The sequence below is a fragment of the Pleurodeles waltl genome, chromosome 5, assembly GCF_031143425.1.
Source record: "Pleurodeles waltl isolate 20211129_DDA chromosome 5, aPleWal1.hap1.20221129, whole genome shotgun sequence".
In the NCBI taxonomy this organism is placed as follows: domain Eukaryota; kingdom Metazoa; phylum Chordata; class Amphibia; order Caudata; family Salamandridae; genus Pleurodeles; species Pleurodeles waltl.
The window spans coordinates 137,459,831-137,479,534 of record NC_090444.1 but is presented as its reverse complement, the minus strand read 5'-3'; the positions used below and the strand labels follow the sequence as shown (position 1 = coordinate 137,479,534).

The 19,704-nt window shown below is 44.0% G+C and overlaps 1 protein-coding gene across 2 annotated transcripts in view; it reads left to right on the top strand.

The window, feature by feature from the left end:
* GALNT14 (polypeptide N-acetylgalactosaminyltransferase 14) overlaps positions 1-19,704 on the top strand; it is a 1,192,033-nt gene that overhangs the window by 260,395 nt on the left and 911,934 nt on the right. The window lies entirely within an intron of this gene.

Sequence of the window (19,704 nt, the reverse complement as noted above, 5' to 3'; positions counted from 1 at the left end):
GGTATCACATATTCCGACAGGAAGCCAGTCTTTTAAGGTGAGTCAAGCAAAACCCAGTGGTTAAATTGGCATAAATGAAGCCGTGGAGATTTAGCTGCCTGGGTCGGTTTGAGCAGGAAGGATGGATATAATGAAGACAGCCACGTGTGCTTGAGCAGTTTATCATCTGGGCTTTTACCCTAAAGGTAATTTTCAGTTTCCATTCGTCATCAGTAGCAAAAAAGAAATTGCCAGTAAGTGGCAAAAGAAAAAAAGAAAAAAATCAGTAGCATCTATGAGCGAGAGTAAGAAAATGAACATTAGCATTCCGTAGAGGGTATTTTGAAATTTCTATGGAAATCTACTTTTTTTCAGGTGTTTACTCGGCAGATCTGTGTGATTTTAATAAACATTTATGCAAATAGATTAATTAGGGAATGACAGTTACTTGGCATTTGAAATGTGGAGCATGTATGCATGTTTCCTGGAAATTGCAATCCTATTTCAGGAAAACACGTGCGCAGAACGCATTTTTAGTGTTTGAAGTCGTATGATTTCCTTTGCATTGTGGTAGCACTAGTATGATTTGGAAAAATTGTGTATTACTTCTTGTGGTTAATTTGTAAATAAAAACGTGCCAGTGCCCAAAGCTCTCCTCTGAATCTCTGTGGCTGTTGCATTTAAATGTGCGAACACAGAATACTGAGGAAGCTTAACCCTAACGCCATATCGGGCCTCTTTAATTAATTTACAGCCACCCCATGTCCCTTCAGCTCAATCTTGCAGCTGTCTGCTCTCTCCCCTTCCGGCGATTTTCTGTATTTTGCCTTCAGTAATTGCCTCCTGCAGAAAAATAAGTGCCGGCTCTCAAAAATAAGTGCAGATGCCCACCATTGGCAACCACCGGCTCAAATTAAGCACTGATTACTTCACAAAAAATACAAAATGCCTTTCCTTGCCTAATGAAAACCCTTTGTGCTTCATCTTAGAACAAATATAGATTGTAAAATGATATCTTAAATTGAATAAATAAAAAAGTAAATGCAATTTAAATGTAGTTTTAACTTCGACTAAATTCTGAGGAAATCGCCCACGAAATTATTGGACATAGATTTGAATATGTTTGACAAATTACAAAAGAGAATGACCTATTTAAAGTCAGCTACTGTAGCTCAAATGATGCATTGCCGTGAAACACAGTGTCCTAATTTACAGAAAGAGGTCGAAACCATTTCCTTCCAGTCGGTTGTTAGGCATGACAGACGCTTCCCGCTGGTTGTATTATCCAAATATTTATTCTGTAATCAGATGACACTGTCAGTGCTCCCTCTCCGACCACAGCAACGGCCAACTGTCAGAGAGAGAATGCTCGCAGCATCTTGGAATGTTGAGTGCAGCTCGGCATTCCAGTATCACATTGCAACATATCCTCTCCCTTTAAAATTAACAAATCAATTTAATTTTAACCGAAAATGAATAACAACTATTAACGCTTGTTGTATCAACACACATAGTATGCCAAATATTTGGATGGTACTCTCAGTCTAACACTCCTTATTTTATTTGATTGTTCTTCAGTGCCAGATAATGCACCTCGTTCTTTCTCCTCACTACCCAACAACTCTCTATCATCCATTAACATAAACCCACTGAACTTTGACCTGCTTGCATCCTCTCTTCTAACCATACATCGATCCTTCTATCTCGCATACAAAGCTACCCTACGCATATTCCACTTTTCTCCATTCTCCAAAACAATGAAGGACTCATGTACCTCTTTCACCATGTACGGGCCTCGAAATTTGGTTAGCCCACCACCAATCCTACCAGGTTTCACTTTCACCCAATCTCCAATTTCAATCCTACTCCCTTTCTCTCTCTGTCTCCCACCTCCACTGCTTCCCTTCTCTCTTTGTTCCTTAGCTATATCTCCACCCATCACGTTCTTCATCCAGGCCGGACACATTCTCGTGTTCGCTTTCCACCCTCTCATCACCTCAAAAGGTACTTTCCCTGTAGAACCGTTACTAGTCGTATGATATGCCCATACCAAATGACACACCATTTCCCTTACATTTCTTTTTTTTTCTATAGCCATTTGAACCACCCCATTCACCATACGGTTAGCCCTTTCCACCAAACCATTGGCTTTGGGATTATACAATGCGGTGCACATATGATAAATCCTACTATATTCCAGATGTCTAGTCATTTCCTCAGACATCAACTGAGAACCATTGTCAGTGATCACTTTACATGGGTATCCCTCCTCTTTGAAAATTTCCTCTATTGTCCTGATCGTACTTTAAGTAGTAAAATCATGCATAAACTTCACCACCAACCATCTGCTATGAACATCCATCATCACTAAAGCATATCTCAAATCACAACTCACTTTCCCCATAGGTCCTATAAAATCTAAGCAAACCATGTGCCATGGACTACCTGGATCACCAATAGCACCCATCGCAGCTTGCTCCCCTACTCTCAATGTTTTCTCTCCTTCCTTGCAGTCATCACATCGTTCCACCCACTCATTCACATTCTGATCCATACCCGGCCACCAAAAATGTTCTCTCAGCCTTTTTTTTTGCTAAAGTCTGACCTAAATGTCCCTTATGTGCTATTTTAAATAACACATATCTTAAATCATCAGGTGGCACTATCTCATCACCTCTTACCATAACTTTATTTTCACACATAACCAACACATCTATCACCTTCAAATGCGGCCTAACTGGAGATGGCACCGTACTCTCTCTTCTACCCCCCCTTGATCATTAACTCCATGACCAGTTGTAAGACTGCATCTTTGTCCACACAGTCACATCAAGTTTTTTCCTTCACTGCCCCCTGAGCCCATTCCACCACATCATCTATACTGGCGACCGCATCCTCAACTTCACTTGTTTCCACCATATCTTTGTCTACCTCGCACCATGGCAAAGGTGACCTTGACAACCCATCCACTTCAACATTCCTCCACACAAGGATATACTCAACTGTATTTTAGAATTCCTGTAAGCGCGCTGCTAACCTAGCTAATCTTGCCGACACCTTCTCAGTTCCACCGGTACCAAAACTCTCACTAGTGGTTTGTGATATGTGCGAATTATTATAGGTGAACCCCACACATACATCCTGAAATATCCCACAGCCCAGGCTGACGCCAATGCTTCCCTTTCCATGACAGCATAGTTGCGTTCAGTGTGCGTCAATAAACGTTAAGAAAACGCTACCGTTTTCTCACTGCCCTATGCTTCTGCGTTAGAACAGCTCCTAGCCCAACCGCACCGTCTGCATTTAGTATCAAATGGAGCTAAAATCCCTGCAGAACATATTTCATTCTTAATGCCTTCAAAAGCCTTCTGTTGGTCATCCATCCACTCAAACTTCCATCCTTTTCTTAACAATCTCTTCATACTCTCAGTTTTCTCTTCAAAATTTCTCACAAATTTTGAATAGAATTCAATAAGACCTAGAAAAGATCTCAATTGATCCTTATCTGAAAGACGTGGTGCCTTCCTTATCACCTCTAATAAGTCTTGTTTCGGCCTCATTCCAGCCGAATACAGTGTGTACCCCAAATACTCCACTTCTTCAACACAAAATGTGCATTTCTCTTTCTTAAGTGTTAGACTGGCTTCAATAATCCTATCCAACACCTTTTTGAGTAGTATGTTATGGTTTTCCATATTATCCGAAAAAAATCAAAATGCCATCTTGAAAATACACAGTGCCCTCGATCCCCTTCGGAATTTGGCCAATCATCCTTTGAAATACTCCAGCAGCAGAGGCTAATCCAAAAGTAATTCTAGTAAACTGGAATACCCCTTCAGTTGGTATAAATGCTATAAGTTGTTTGGAATCATCATGGAGCCTTATCTGCGCTCTTCAAGTCTAATTTGGAGAAATACTTCCCCCCCCTTAAGCATCAAAATTTGCTCATTGAAATTAGGGAGCGGAAAATTATCCGTTATTATATTCCGGTTCAGAGTGCGCAAGTCCACACAAAATCTGAAGGGTACCATCCGATTTCTTGGTGATGACAATTGGAGAGATCCAACTTGACGTCTCTATTGGTTTGATAATACCTTGATCCTCCTTCTCCTGAAGCATCCTCTTAACTTCCAGTCTGGCTGCTATAGGAACTCTCCTCACTTTATGTTGCACCAGAATCGCAGAGGGTTTAAGTCTTATTCTGTGCATATAACCCCTGAGTTCTCCTATATCCTCTGAAAATGCTGCACTCGCCCCTTCCAGTACGTGCCTTACCGTAATCTCATCCAGTATCATAACTTGACTAGGTGACCTGGGATTGATTATCAAGTGCAGATCATATTGCTGTTTCCAACCCAGTATCAGAGGTCCATTTTCTTCTACATGTACTTTTCCTTGTACATATCGGTCTTGAAACTCGATCTTTGCTAACATATAGCCTATAATTTCTATTTTCTCCCCTTGATAACCTCCCAGATTAATGTCCTTGGGAAGTAGACGTACTTCAGGCCAATGCAATCTAAACAAGAGATCCCGAATCTACCATCAATTGAATTATTTTGTTCCTCACAGTAAACATAGCTTTTGGTCTGTTATACCTACCTTCCTCCGCCAGGCCATCCAACACACATAAAAGTCTGTCCTCATTCACTTCCTCCTCCTCTCCTTCATCATCAATTGTTGCAACTTTAGACCTGTTGTTTGACTTGCACATGCATGTGATGTGTCCTATCCGTCCACACTTTTGACAATCTTTGCCCAAGGTAAAACAATTCTTCGAATCTGAAGTATGATAGCTACTGCCACATCTCATGCACAGTTTTTCCATCTTCAAATTAACACTGTTACCTTTCCTATAGGCACCATTCTTTTTTTGGCTCAAAACATATCCTTATTGGTGCCAGAACTTTCTTTCTTGTTTTATCCACATATGGCACATTGTTATCAGTTGTTTTTTGTTCCATTTCCTTCATACATTGCTCTGACTGTTCAACAACCTTTGCAATCTCTATAGCATCTTGTAGCGAAGGATTTTTAGCCAGCCACAGTCTTTCTTGCATCCTCTAATTTGTGCATTGAACTATCAGTTGGTCACGTATCATTTCATCCCTCATATTCCCAAATTGACATTTTAATGACAATTCTTGTAGTCTTGTTACGAATTGGTCAATAGTCTCCTCACTTCCCTGCGGCTGGGTATAACATTTATACTGACACATCACTATATTCCTATCCTTCACAAAATGCTTCTCCAAACTTGCTTTAGCCTCTACATATACATCAGTCATTGGCTGACCATCCTCGCCCAACACTGTTGGCAAGTATTTTAATACGTGTTGACCTTCTTTGCCTAAGATACTCAATGGTAACGCTTTCTTCCTTGCCGGACCAAACTCTCTTCCATCCAGAGCTACAATATAATTCTCAAAAATCTCCACCCATTCTTTCCATTCATTCAGTGGAGTTCCTAGTTCTGCCAAGAAAACACATGGGAAAATGACAGTCTGTGGAGATAACCTGTTGTGACAGGGGAAGGATGGAATGTGATGATGTAGGCGATGAGGTAAGATAGAACGGTGGGCAATGAGAAGAAGGCTGGAAGGGAGGAGGACTTAGATGTGGAGCTGTGCTGAAGATGTTGTAATACAATGTACCTGGAATAAAATAAAGTTAAAAGGAAAGGATCTGTGAGAGAGTGATCTTTACATTGGGGACAAGGATGGGATCTTCCATGCAGGAGACAGATTTGTATGGAACATCTTCACTCCTGGAATGAAGTAACAGCTCCTGTTGTACATTATTGATCATTACTTATACATAAAGAAATTATATCAAGGTAACTTATTGTTGTCAGTGGGAAACCTTGAAAAATGAATATATAGTAAAATTGCCTCTTCATAGACTATAGAATAAGAGTTTTATAAGACCTAAAAACGGTCGATGCATTGAGCGCGTGCGCTTCAAACTAAAGCTCGTTCAAAGAACTCCACGCTCGAGCTATTCATTGCGTTGTGTTGGGCCTGGTGGCTGAAACAATTATTTAAATATGGGGCGTATATTTCTAAATGGAGAGTAAAATGAAAAAGAATAACATACTTGATGCGTGATGAAATGCATCGGCGTCAACCTTTGAGTTAACTTAATATGGGAAATTTTACAAGCGCACGTTTCTACTAATTGCGCTCGGCGGCACCATTTATTACAGACTGTGAGCAGTGTGAACGTGAAGCACGCATCAGCATTAACGTTGTGTTAAATTGATGTGGAAAATTAAATGAGCGCATGCTTCGATAAATTGCGCTTGGTGGCACCACTTATTTCACACTGAGAGAAGTGTGAACACGACGCACGCGTCAGCCTTAACTGATGTGGAAAATTAAATGAGCGCACGATTCTGCCACTGCGCTCGATGGCACCATTTATTTCACAATGTGAGCACACTGTGAAATTAACACTTGAAGGAGAGCACAACTGTCCATTTTCGAAACCGGAAGCAATGTTTAATGGCATTCTACATCGGTGTAAAGATTAAATTAATTCATACATGAACAAGGAACAAAAGTCTTACCTTTGTGGTACTTCTCCAGGGTCTGCCGCATCCAATTTCAATTCCTGCAATACATAGAAGAAGGACTAAGCAAATAGCAAACATAGAGGAAGGACTTTGACAATTAGAGTATGTTTAACAGATTATTGACTAATGATATGTACGGTGGCAAACAACTGCTAATAAAAACATAATTGAAACATATCTAGAAGAAATATAATAATAAATAAAATATAAATGAAAGGAATAATATTTTCTACTGCAACTCCAAATCATAAAAATGGGGGACCAAAGCAAGTCGTCACCACCACCTTTCCTGGCAACACCAGGAGAACCACCCATTCCATGGAAAGAATGGAAAAAATTATTTGTGACTTACATGTTGGCGATTGGGGGTGATCGTTATGGCACACTTAGGAGGCAAGCTATTCTTCTACACCATCTAGATTTTGAAGGAAGAAGAATATATGAGGACCTACCTGAAGTGTCCTTAGGAATGGGCGATGGACAGCCTTTGAATGTATTTGATATGTCTATGCAAATGTTGTACATTCAATTTACTCCTAAAACTAATCTTGTTATGGAACGTCACAATTTTTTTTCAAGAGTGCAAAAAGTAGATGAGGACATAGGGGGTTATTCCAACTTTGGAGGAGGTGTTAATCCGTCCTAAAAGTGACGGATATACCACCAGCCGTATTACGAGTTCCATAGGATATAATGGACTCGTAATACGGCTGGTGGTATATCCGTCACTTTACCGTCACTTTTAGGACGGATTAACACCTCCTCCAAAGTTGGAATAACCCCCATAGTGTCCTATGTGGCAACTCTAAGGGGACTTGCGTTATCTTGCCGTTTTGAACAATTGTCTGATTCTTTAATAAGGGATCAGATTGTAAGGTGCACTTATGACAAGAAAATAAGGGAAAAATTGTTAATGAAGGATCCATATTTGGAGGAGGCAATACAGATAGCGAAGAGGATGGAACACACTGCCATCTGGCTGCAAGAAATGGATGAATCCAATGAAGAAGTGAAACAGAGTATTGTTGGTGAAATAAAAAATAAAAAGGATTCACAAAGCGATACAGTAAAAAAAACTATTATGAATAATTGTGAAGTTATAAAAGGAGGAAATGGAGAAAAGCAGAAAATGTTCGAGGGAAGAGAAATAAAATGTTATTGCTGGAATGCTCAGGGACACATTGCGTCTAGCAAAATGTGTGCGGCTAGAAACGCGATTTTTCGCAACTGCGGCAAAAGAGGACATTTTGCCAAGGTGTGTAAATGCAAGTCCAATGGTGGTGGTGGTAGGGCAATTCAAGAAATTCAGGATATGTGTAAAAGTATTGAGGAGATAATTTTAAATGTAGAAGAAGATTGTAATGGTTGCAATGTTGAAGATGGGATTTCACATATGGGATTGTCAAGTGAACAAGTCAAAATGGAAAGTACTGACTTGTTGGAGAAACCTCATGCTCGAATATTTTTGAACAAAGTGCCAATCAAAATGTTAATAGACTCAGGAAATTTGTTCACACTTGTTTCAAAGGCAGTATATGAACATGAATGGGCGAATACAGAGAATGATAACTTGATGGAACCAGATATAAAGGCTGTAGGCTACGCGGGAAAGAGAATTGAAATAATTGGAATGCGATGGATGACAATTTCCTTTAAGAATAGATCTGTTAAAGGAAGAATATATATCACAGACTATGGGACAAATTTATTGGGTTGGCGACATCAAAGAGACTTAGGCATAGTTCTGGATCCTAATGCCAAGGTACCAGTAATGGTTACAGAAAAAAGAAGTGTTGAAGAGGTAAATGTAAAGTTGCGGCATCATCTGATTACAAAGTATCCAGAAGTTTTTTCTTCAAAATTGGGTCTGTTTAAAGGTTTTTCTCACAAAATAGTGTTAAAAAAGAATGTAAAACCTGTGGTTCATAAGATACAGAATGTTCCAAATTTAATGAAAGAACCTTTGAAACAAGAATTAGAAAGACTGTTACGGGATAACATCATTGAACCAACTGAATCTTCAGAATGGCTTGCTCCAGTCATAGTAGTGCCAAAGGATGGAGCAAAATTCGTCTGTGCATTGACCTTAGAGATCTAAATAGAAATATATGGGTTGATAGGCAACCTTTGCTGAACATCTCAGAAATGTTATCTATGAAAGAGAAAGGGAGTGTATTTAATGTTCTGGACATGTCATCAGCCTATCATCAAGTGAACCTGCATGAGGAGTCTAGACACTTGACAGCCTTTGTGACGCCTTTAAGGGGTTTCCATTACAAAAGGATGCCTTTCGGTCTAGCATCTGCCTCTGCTGTATTCCAGAGAATAATGGGAAACATTTTTTGGGATATGGCTAGAGTACTGTGTTTTCAGGATGATATACTGATTGTAGTGAGTAGTGAGACTGAACATGATTTTTTATTTGAAGAAGTGATGAGTAGATTAAAAAAAAGGGCCTAACCATTATGGAAGAGAAGTGTCAGATTCAAAAACCGGAAGTGACAGATTTAGGACACACAATAAGTAACCATGGTATAAGGCCTAAGAAAAGTATAGTAGCTGCGATTGAACATGCACCTGAACCTGGTTGTAGGGATGAGTTGAGATCATTCCTTGGACTTGCAGAATATTGGGCAAAGTTCATAAAGCATTTTATGGAGATAGTTGAACCTTTGAGGAAGCTGATGAAGAAAGGCGTGGTGTATGATTGAAATGGTGAGTGTAAGCATGCCTTTGAGGAAATAAAGAAATGCATTTTGGAAGCTCCTACTTTAGGAGTATTTGATGTGACTACAAAAACTTACATAACTACTGATGCCAGTAATGTGGGCCTTGGAGCGATATTGACACAGGTTAAGGATGGAGAAGAATATGTAGTTGGGCTTGCTTCGAGAAGATTGCAGGGTGCTGAGATATCGTATTCTGTGATAGAAAGGGAGGCCTTCGCTTGTTGCTTGGGAATCAATCATTTCAAAATTTACGTGTGGGGAGTACCTTTCAAATTAAGGACTGATCATAAGCCACTAACATATATTTTTGAAGGTGGACGTGGGTTAGAAGGTAGTGTTACACCACGTATTTCAAGGTGGTTGTTGTCTGTGATGGATTACAACTTTGATATAGAATTTGTGAAAGGAAATAAAAATGTAGTGGCAGATTATCTTTCAAGGATGCCAGTAAAAGTGGAAGAGGTTGCGGAAGAAACATTTTAATGTAGCGTGGAAACAGTGTTGGGAGAGGTGGCTGTGAGTGTACATGAATGGGAGAGTGCGAAAGTGAGTGATCCTGTTATGCGGAGAGCAGAGGACAAAGTGGTCAATGGGTGGAGAAGTGAGGATGAACAGTGCACTGATTTGGCTAGTTATTTCAAAGCCAGAGATGAGTTAAGCATACAGAATGGGAGACTGTTGAGAAGGGATCAAATTCTTCCTCCAGAAGGTGTGCGTAAACACATCATTAATGTTACTCATCGAGGACATTTAGGCCAAGGAATGATGAAGAGGAAAGTAAGACAGTCATTTTGGTGGCCAGGGATTGATAAGCAAGTAGAGGAAACAGCGAAGAATTGTGTTGCGTGTGGAATCATTGATAAGACTAAGGTACTAAGGCAAACTTCATTAGTGCCTATGAAGTTTCCGACCTTGGGAAAAGTTAGCTGTAGATTTTATCGGTCCTGTTTCAAGGTTGGGCGCGAGAAGTAGGTACACAATGTTGTTGGTGGATTATCACACTAAGTGGTTTGTTGTCAAAGTAGTCGATCAGGTAAGAACTTTGAAAGTTATAGAATTCCTTGAAGAGACATTCATGGAGGAAGGGATTCCCAAAACAATTGTAACAGATAATGGTGTACAATTTGTGTCACTTGAAATGACTGATTATTTACGGAAGATGGGAATTGTCCACGAACGGGTTGCTCTGTTCCGTCTACAGGCTAATGGATTGGTAGAAAGGATAAATCGTATAGTGATGGAGAACATTCAGTTCTCATTAGCCAATCATCTTCCTTGGAGGAGGGAGTTGAGCAAGATGATGTGGACATACTGTACGACCCCACATTCTGTAACAGGAGTGTCACCATTTGTATCCTTAAAAGGAAAAGATCCAGGTGTGAAGGAGTGTCCTATGTGGTTAAAAACCAAAGGAACAATAAAAGTAGATATGGAAATGGTAAGAGGAAAGGTTGAAAAAATGCAAGAGAAGAACATCCAGCATTATAACAAAAGAATGGGTGTGAAACGTTGTCACATACAGAGAGGGTACTGGGTGGTGACAAGGAAAGGTGGAATTATCTTAAAAGGGGATAGCAGATATTCTGCTCCTCAGTTGGTCAAGGATGTTAAACGAAATGTGGTAGTCTTGGAGAATGGCTTGTCATGGAGCATGGGAAGTGTATGTAAGATTAATCGTTAATTAACGAATTCTGTTTCATTTTTTTTTAGCTATTTTTTTGTTTATTGTTAGTCATTGTTGATGTAGATTTATTATGTTGTTATGTATTGTAAATGGGGAGATGTGTAGAGATAACCTGTAGAGTTGTGACAGGGGAAGGGTGGAATGTGATGATGTAGGTGATGAGGTAAGCTAGAACGGTGGGCATTGAGAAGAAGGCTGGAATGGAAGAGGACTTAGATGTGGAGCTGTGCTGAAGATGTTGTAATACAATGTACCTGGAATAAAATGAAGTTAAAAGGAAAGGATCTGTGAGAGAGTGATCTTTACACAGTCCCTTCCATAGTCACTCTTATCAATTTGCAATATTGCTTCCAAATGCACTCTTTCCTTCTTGTATCAGTAATTTAAAACAGTACTTCAAGTCTTTTTCGCTGATCAAATTTTTTTTTCCTTTTTGTGATAGTTTATTTAATAAAATTATATTTCCCAACAATTTTGTTTTTTCCTACGTCACTGTTCTTTTTACCAGTATCTCACTGGAACAACGTTGTCCCCATAAACTTAATGTAAACCATTCCAAACAGCTAAGATGGCTGCCAGATTACTACATTCAGTGCAATTTCCAAAGGACTTAGGCCTTGTTGCTCTCAAAATGGCCACCGTGTATTTCTACAGGGAGTTGAGCACATTCACTCCCAGAATCCCTTGTACCAAGAAGGATCGATTTCAGTCTTAAAATGCAGATTGCGTGCGCTCGGCTCACACAGGTCAGAAAGCGATTTTTAAATCGAACTCGCCTGCATGATTTATGCTTCCTCCAAATCTTACTAGTCCATACGCAGGTTCTCTGACACTGACTGAGTCTATGCTCAAGTGGTCGGAGCTCGTCGCCAGTGTTAGGCATTGTTAGAAATGGGGTCTATGGTTGACAGTCAGGTTACCCCTGTTCATGCAAGGACCCTCACTCTAGTCAGGGTAAAAGACACAACACAGGTTTAAAAACAAATAGAGAATATTTATCTAAACAAAACAAGAACAAAATGACAAAAATCTACAACACACATGTCAAGTTATCAATTAAAAAGCAAAAAGAGTCTTCGTGTAGTTTTAAACACACACTAACACTGTTAGCATGAAAATGTACCTTGGGTGCGTCAAAAATAACCCCGCACGGGCGAGTGTGCGTCAAAAAGGGCTTGCGATGCATGGATTTCACTCCCTAGCGAGACCTTGTGTCGTTTCTCCTTTCGTCGGGTTGGGGCGCGTTGTTTCTTCTCTCTGCAGGAGAGTGATGCGTCGATCCAGTCAGCACTCTTGGGACCGGGCAGGCCTTCCGTTGTTTTTACATGCCCGGTGGTACTTGTGTCGGAAATCCAGCCACACGATGATCCGAAAACCATGCAGCGCGGGTTGCGATCTCCCAGCCTCAGTCAGGGATGCCGCGCATCGTTTCTCCAGCTCTGTGCGTCGATTCTTCGGTTGTTCTTCAGGTGAGCATCGATGTTCAGCCGCAAAGCCGGCGGCGCATCGTTTCTTTAGCCGTAGATCGGAGTTGCGTCGATCTTTTCTCCGCAAGGCGCTCTGTGCGTGGATTTCTTCCTCTTAGGCTGCCAGCTTCTCCTTTCAGGGTCCCAGCAACTGGATGGTGTTTTGCTTTCCTTCTCTTATCTTATGACCAAGCTTACAAAACTTCTCTGGAATGCACTTCTTAATTTAAAGAAGACATTTATTATTATTATTACTTCACAACGAGGTTCCTGAAAGACGAAATTAGTAGGTTGGAAGCACACGTTTAAAAGTAGTCACAGCAATGAAAGCAAAATATATCAAAGTACTTCTCAGTTGCAATGTACACAGCAAATACATGTGATTATATTATAGCATAACTTCAAAGCAAAGCATAAAAGTCAATATTGCATCACCTTAGGGCCTATCACTCCACTTCATCTTTCTGAGCTGAAAGTTGATGACTCCAGTTCAACTGCGAGAAAGAGATTTTCTACCCAAACGGGAGACAGGCAACTGACGTCCGTTCCTGTCTGAAGTCAAGATATTTCTCCCCCTCGCTGTTGCCCAGGGCCATCGTTCCAAAAACGTGCCCCCTTCTCTCAGACTCAGGAAAACTATGCAAGCCTTTGGAGACTGGCTAGATCTCCTAGAGCCCTCCTCTTCCCAAGGCAGAGCAGAAAGGAAAACATCAAATGTACTCTCTCTTATTAGCCAGGGTTTGGTGTGAATTCAATTTGAAAAACACAGCTTGGTCTATCATGTGGAAAAACACAGCTTGGAAAAACACAGCTCATCTGCAATGTCTCGTTAAAGCCAATAGGCAACTAACCTAAATACCAAATGTAATGTCTAATGCCATGTTAAAGCCAATAGGCAGCTAACCTAAATACCAAATGTAATGTCTAATGCCATGTTAAAGCCAATAGGCAGCTGACCTACATACCAAATGTAATGTCTAATCCCATGTTAAAGCCAATAGGCAGCTAAACTGAAAACAACATGTAATGTTCTACCGGTGAACATTGTGCAACTAAGATGCGCAGTGGTGAAACACAAAATCATTAGTCAAACACAATTAATAGCATCACAGATGGGCACCACAGGGCAGAGTAGGAGTCTCTCCAGAGACTCCAGGTGCTGGCAGAGAGAAGCCTTTGCTGTCCCTGAGACTTCAAACAACAGGAGGCAAGCTCTACATCAAGCCTGTTGGACTTTTTTCCTTACGCAGGGTCATCCCCAGTCTTTTTTACCTCCTTCATCCTGGTTTTTCTGACCTCTCGTTGTTGGCTCTAGGACTCTGAGCACTTTATCACTGCTGACCAGTGCTAAAGTGCAGGTGCTCTCCCATCTAAAGTTGGTATGATTGGCTTATACCTAATTGGCATATTTAATTTACCTATAAGTCCCTTGTACAGTGGTATCTCTATACCCAGGGCCTGCAAATTAAATACTACTAGTGGACCTGCAGCGCTGCTTGCGCCACCCACTGAAGAAGACTTTCAAACCTGTCTCAGGCCTGCCAGCACAGGGCCTTTGTGTGCAGTTGTCTGCCAGGACTTGCCACCTGCTTGCATCCTCTATGTGCTGGCCTGTTGCTGGGCCCCTCTACCTGTGGGCCTTTTCCTTTGGCTCTTTCCCACAGTAGCAGGGTGCTATGGCCCCTGACCCCTGCATCTGTTCACAGCACGAGGAGTGCTTCATTTGTGTTTTACAGCGCGTGGAAAGTGCTCCCTGTGGCTGTTCTGCTTCTCCCTAGAAGCTAGTACTTTGTAAGCGCCTGTTGCCAGCATTCACTGCCGCGACCCGGCCTAAAATTAGCTTCTAGCGCTTAGAAGGCACATTGCTGGTGTCATGCAGAAATCACCACCGCAACCCGGGCTGTGATCATTGCAGCGCCGGATTCACGCTGTTCCCTGTGCCCCCGGGGCATGAAGAAAATTACCTGATGAAAGATTGGAGCGAGCGCGCTCCTATCGTGCCCCGGGGTGAAGCGTGCTCCGTGGAGCACCCCTGGGGCACAAGCAGGCACCTACTTTGGTGCCTGCTGCTTCTGACGGCTGGGGCAGGCTGCGACATCTCTTCAAGCCTGGTGGGGGGCAGGAGGCCTCATCGGAGGCTCCCCCCTCCCCCGCCCTACCGGGCTCCTCTGTTTCGTGTCGGACGGGCGGGGGAAAGGAAGCCTCATCGGAGGTTCCCCCCGACCTCAGTGGATCCTGAATCTTGCCCTTTATAGGACATTGGTGGGGAGGAAGCCTCGCCGAAGGCTCCCCCCATGGGAGGTCCTACATTAGTTGTTGGCCCCTGCCAAGTCGGGTGGGGGCCCCCACTGGTTGGCCCTGATTGTTTTGGGGGGTATTGATTGCGGGTCCCTCAGGAATACTGAGAGGGTACGAGCTGCCCCTCTCGGTCCCAGTGCTCACAGGAGGCCCCCGTTTTGCGCAGAGGAGAACCGGAGGCCCCAATTTTCATTCTATAGGCAGTGGAGGTGCCTTCATCAAACCAGGTACTTTTAAATGACTAATATATTTATAATCCAAGTTCTTCCTACAGACTTTTTCTGATTGATATATTACCTGCCTGTTTGATGATATTTTTACATATGTGTGCAAATATTCCTTTTATGGACATGACTTGCTAGTATGTTTTTCTAACTTGCCATACGTTTTCTAATGTTCCTACTATGGGCGTTTTATGATATTCTTATGACAAGTGCATTGGTGTAATAACATGTTTCCTGACTACTGCTTATGTTGCAGAATACTGAGTAACCTGTGTGTTATATGTGACTACTGGTAGTCTGCAGAGTGACTAATGTGTACTGTTTTGACAACTGCTAAGATAGCAGGATAGTACTGATATGTGATGTTTGGTCTGATAATTGTGTTGTGTACAATACAGTATATTTTCATATAATCTGGTGTTGTGTTTCCTTTGTGGTGGGGATATTGCATCATGTGTGTTGTGTGTGTTGTGCAAACGCTTTACACATTGCCTCTGGGATAGGCCTGACTGCTCGTGCCAAGCTACCACAGGGTTGAGCATGGGTTATCTTGGACGTGTAACTCCCTTGCCCTGACTAGAGTGGGTAGGTTCTGCCTGGCGGAGGTGTATACCCTAACCAACCAGAAACCCCATTTCTAACATTGGTCGTCAGCGGTGAGGATAGGACATGCGCTTGCACAATACCATTGTGACTCATTATTTCACTACAAGGATTGCGTTTAGACCGTCACATGTTTGGCTTCTCTTAACTTTCTCTCTTTGGTCATTTTTCCTGTCTTCAGTTCTCACACTTGGGTATTGTGGTTGTCACATTTGTATTTTTTGTACGTGTTCAAGATGAGGCTTACCTTTGATTTAGAGGACCTGCAGTTTTACACACAGGGGGAATTAGAGGGGTTCTGTAGAGAGAGAGGACTGCCTGTGGAAGGGGACTTCAGGAGATCTCTGAATTTCTTTGAAAGGCTTGTGACATTACCCAGGGTGGGAGTGTGCTTAGGGGGTACCCAGAGGAACCTGGGTGTAGCGAGGGTTCCCAATGGGAGGGCTCCCAGACCTCATCCCTAGAGAGTGGTAGAGAGACTGATCAGGACGTTGAGAATGACCGGGTGGGGACGCCAGTTGACAGGGAAGGCCCCAGTGATAGGGAGTCCCTTGCTGGGTCCAGTGTAAGAAGCAGGTCTACCTCTCATTCCTTGACGCCCGATGAGCTAAGTGATAGGCAGGAAGAGAGGGACCTGAAGTTGCAGTTAGCAGGCCTAGCTGTTGAGGAGAGAAGGGCTGAGGTAGAGAAGGCCTTAGTACAGGAGAGGATGGCAGAGGCAGGGATGGCCTTTGCCAGAGAAAGACTTGCTCCGGAGCGCAGTCTGAAGGTTCTGGACTCACCAGCGCTGCAGGTGAAGTCCAGTAGTGCCAGCAATGTAGAGTGCTGTAGCAAAGATGATCCTCACATACCCATAGATTTGGTACCCAGGTTCCAAGAGGGGGTGACATACGTCAGTGGTTAAAGGAATAGGAGGGGGCTCTGGTAGAGCGCAGGATCCCTGAGAGGAATTGGGGGACTGGCCTAGGGAACTATATTCCTGAGGAGGGGAGGGATGCCCTACTCACTCTAGAAAAGAGTGACAGGGAGGGGTACTCCACTGTAAAGTGAGCACTGATTGTGAAGTATGGTTTTTCCCCTGAGTAATACAGAAAACGTTTTAGGGGCAGTAAAAAACTGTCCCACCAGTCTTGGGAGGAGTTTGTGGAGGATTGCTGCATTGCACTAGATGGATGGGTGAAGGGTAGCACAGTAAACAATTTTGAAGGACCGTTTAATCTGATTGTCAGAGAGCACCTGCTTCGTTGTTGTTTTTCAGAGTTACGCCAACACTTGTCAGCGTGTGAGCTCTCTGACCCCAGGGAGCTTGCAATGGAGACAGACTTCTGGTTGCATACCAGAGGGTCTGGTGGGGCATTAGGGGGTGTTCCTAATGAGAGTGGTCTAGGTGTTTCCGACCCAGGTGTGGTGGGAAAGGCTTGTGTCCCAGGTAGGTCCCAGTGTAATGAGAGGGGTTCGGGATCACATGTCTTGTCTCAGAGTAGAGGGAGTGGGGGTGGGCTGTGTCCCAAGATGTCCGAGACCCGGTCTCATAGCTTGGTTGGTTCCATGAGTGGATGCCAGGATGGGAGCCTAGCCTGTACCGTAGGGCCAGCTGCTCAGAGGGATCCCACTTTGCCAGTAGAACTTGGGCGGGTGACTGGTGATAGCGTTCCACCGGTTCTGTTGTCTGGTAGTCTCACTCCAGAGTGGAGGAGGTGGAAATCCAGGCATAGGGTTGAGAGGGGACTGCAGGCCCCAGTGGAGAACCTGGAGGGTCAGCTCTGAGAGAAGAGCCCCCCAGGAATGACCTTGGTGAGACCATTACTGGGATGGAGGGACTCCAGACTCTGTCAGATGGGCAGAGGTCAGGAGACCTGCACCAGCCAGACTCTTGTGTGGCCCTTGGGGAAGGTGTTTCCCAGATGGAGGGTAGGTGTGTCCCCGAGAAAGCCTAGTGCGCCAAGCAATGGTTCAACTACAGGGTGGTGACTCTTGGTCGGATGATCTGACCTGATGGGGAGCAGGTGCGCTCCTGAGGAAGTCTTGGTGCGCCAGGCAGTGGTTTAACCGCAGGGTGGTGAACTTGGGTTGGATTGCCAGATTCAGGGGGTAACTTCTGATCTGGTAGAGGGTAGGTGTGCTCCCAAGGAAGTCCTGGTTCGCTGTGCAATGGTCCAGTCATAGGGTGTCATCCCTGGACTGGATGGACAAGTTCAGGGGGTAAACTCTGACCTGGTTGGGGGGGCGGTTAGTGTGCTCGCCCCAGCGTGTGAAACATCTGGTGGCTTCCTCCGAGGTGGCGAGACGCAGGACTCTGGAAGTGGGGTTCAGGGAGGGGGAAGCTCGTCCGGACCCTGGTGCAACCCAAGGGTGTCGTCCCTAGGTTGGGTGGTCAGTTGCCAGGTAGTGATCCTGGGCTGACAAGAGAGTTGTGCAGGACTGCTGTACCCAGCACCCTGGCAAGTGTGGATACTGGTGATACCCCTCCTGGAAGAGGAGGGCGAGATCCTAGAAGGAGGGGTAGAGGGAGGAGAGCTTCGCCTCTAGCCCCTGTGGAACCTATGGGTGTGGACCTAAGGTTGGTGGATCAGTGGCAGGGTAGAGCCCCTGAAATGATTGGAAGTGGAGTGAAGTAAGGTTGCTTTGCACCTGGGGCTACCACCCCCCACTCGTTATGGTTTCAGAGAACAAAGGCTCCTAGATGGCCTGGGGCCTGGTTCTGGCCATTGGCAGCTAGGGAGCCACCGTGGGTTTGTCTAGGTTGCCTGGGAAGCATTGACAGAGAGATCCAAGTGGAGTCAGGAAGGCGTAGAACTGGATCGTGCCCCTGCTGTTGTCGGCCTGGGTCCTTGTTCTATCACTCCAATCAGGGAACTACATCAAGGTATTGATTGTTCTCCCCTGGCTTTAGGCTGGTAGGGGGTCCTGCTGGACTTTTTTCCTTATGCAGGGTCATCCCCAGTCTTTTTCCCTCCTTCCTCCTGGTATTTCTGACCTCTTGCTGTTGGCTCTAGGACTCTGAGCACTTTATCACTGCTGACCAGTGCTAAAGTGCAGGTGCTCTCCCATCTAAAGTTGGTATAATTGGCTTATACCTAATTGGCATATTTAATTTACTTATAAGTTCCTTGTACAGTGGTATCTCTATACGCAGGGCCTGCAAATTAAATACCACTAGTGGGCCTGCAGCGCTGCTTGCGCCACCCACTGAAGTAGACTTTCAAACCTGTCTCAGGCCTGCTAGCACAGGGCCTGTGTGTGCAGTTTTCTGCCACAGGGACCTGGCATCTAAATATACTTGCCAGGTTCAGAACTCCCCTTTTACTACAGGTGTATTTTTTATTACTATCACAGAAATGCCACTTCTAGAAAGTGCGCATTTATCTGTGCTTATGACTCTGGTGTTTTGCAGCTTGACTCCAATCCATGTCTGGGCAGAGTGACAGTTGGGGCTTTGTGCATACTTTTCAGACAGCCTGTACACAGGGAGGGTGGAGGTGTCACAGAGGTGCATCTGTATACTGAATAGTCTTCCTGGGCTGAGAGGAGGGACAGGCGGGGCACACCTACATCTGTAAAGGCTGTGCCCTGGCCTCACACTATAGGGTCGTTAACCTCCCACTGATGTTTGGAGCCTGTGCTGAAAGGAGAGAGGGGGCACTCCCAGAACCAGTTGTAACTGGCTGGAACCCCCTCTCCTTGCCATTGCAAAACATTGTAAGGACTGAGTATAACTACAGGGGGGTTTCCCCACAATTTGAAGACTCTTGGAGATATTTTGGAACTGGACATGGAAGGCTAAAAGGACTCACCAGGAACCGCCATGGACTGCTGCTGCTGTGCTGACCTGTGACCTGCTTGGTCACTGAAAGGACTTGCCACCTGCTTGCATCCTCTATGTGCTGGCCTTTTGCTGGGCCCCCCTACCTATGGGCCTTTTCCTTTGGCTCTGTCCCCCAGGAGCAGGGTGCTGTGGCCCCCGACCCCTGCATCTATTTACAGCACGAGGAGTGCTTAATTTGTACTTTACAGCGCGTGGAAAGCGCTCCCTGTGGCTGTTCTGCTTCTCCCTAGAAGTTAGAACTTTGTAAGTGCTTGTTGCCGGCATTCACCGCTGCGACCCGGCCTAAAATGAGCTGCTAGCGCTTAGAAAGCGCATTGCTGG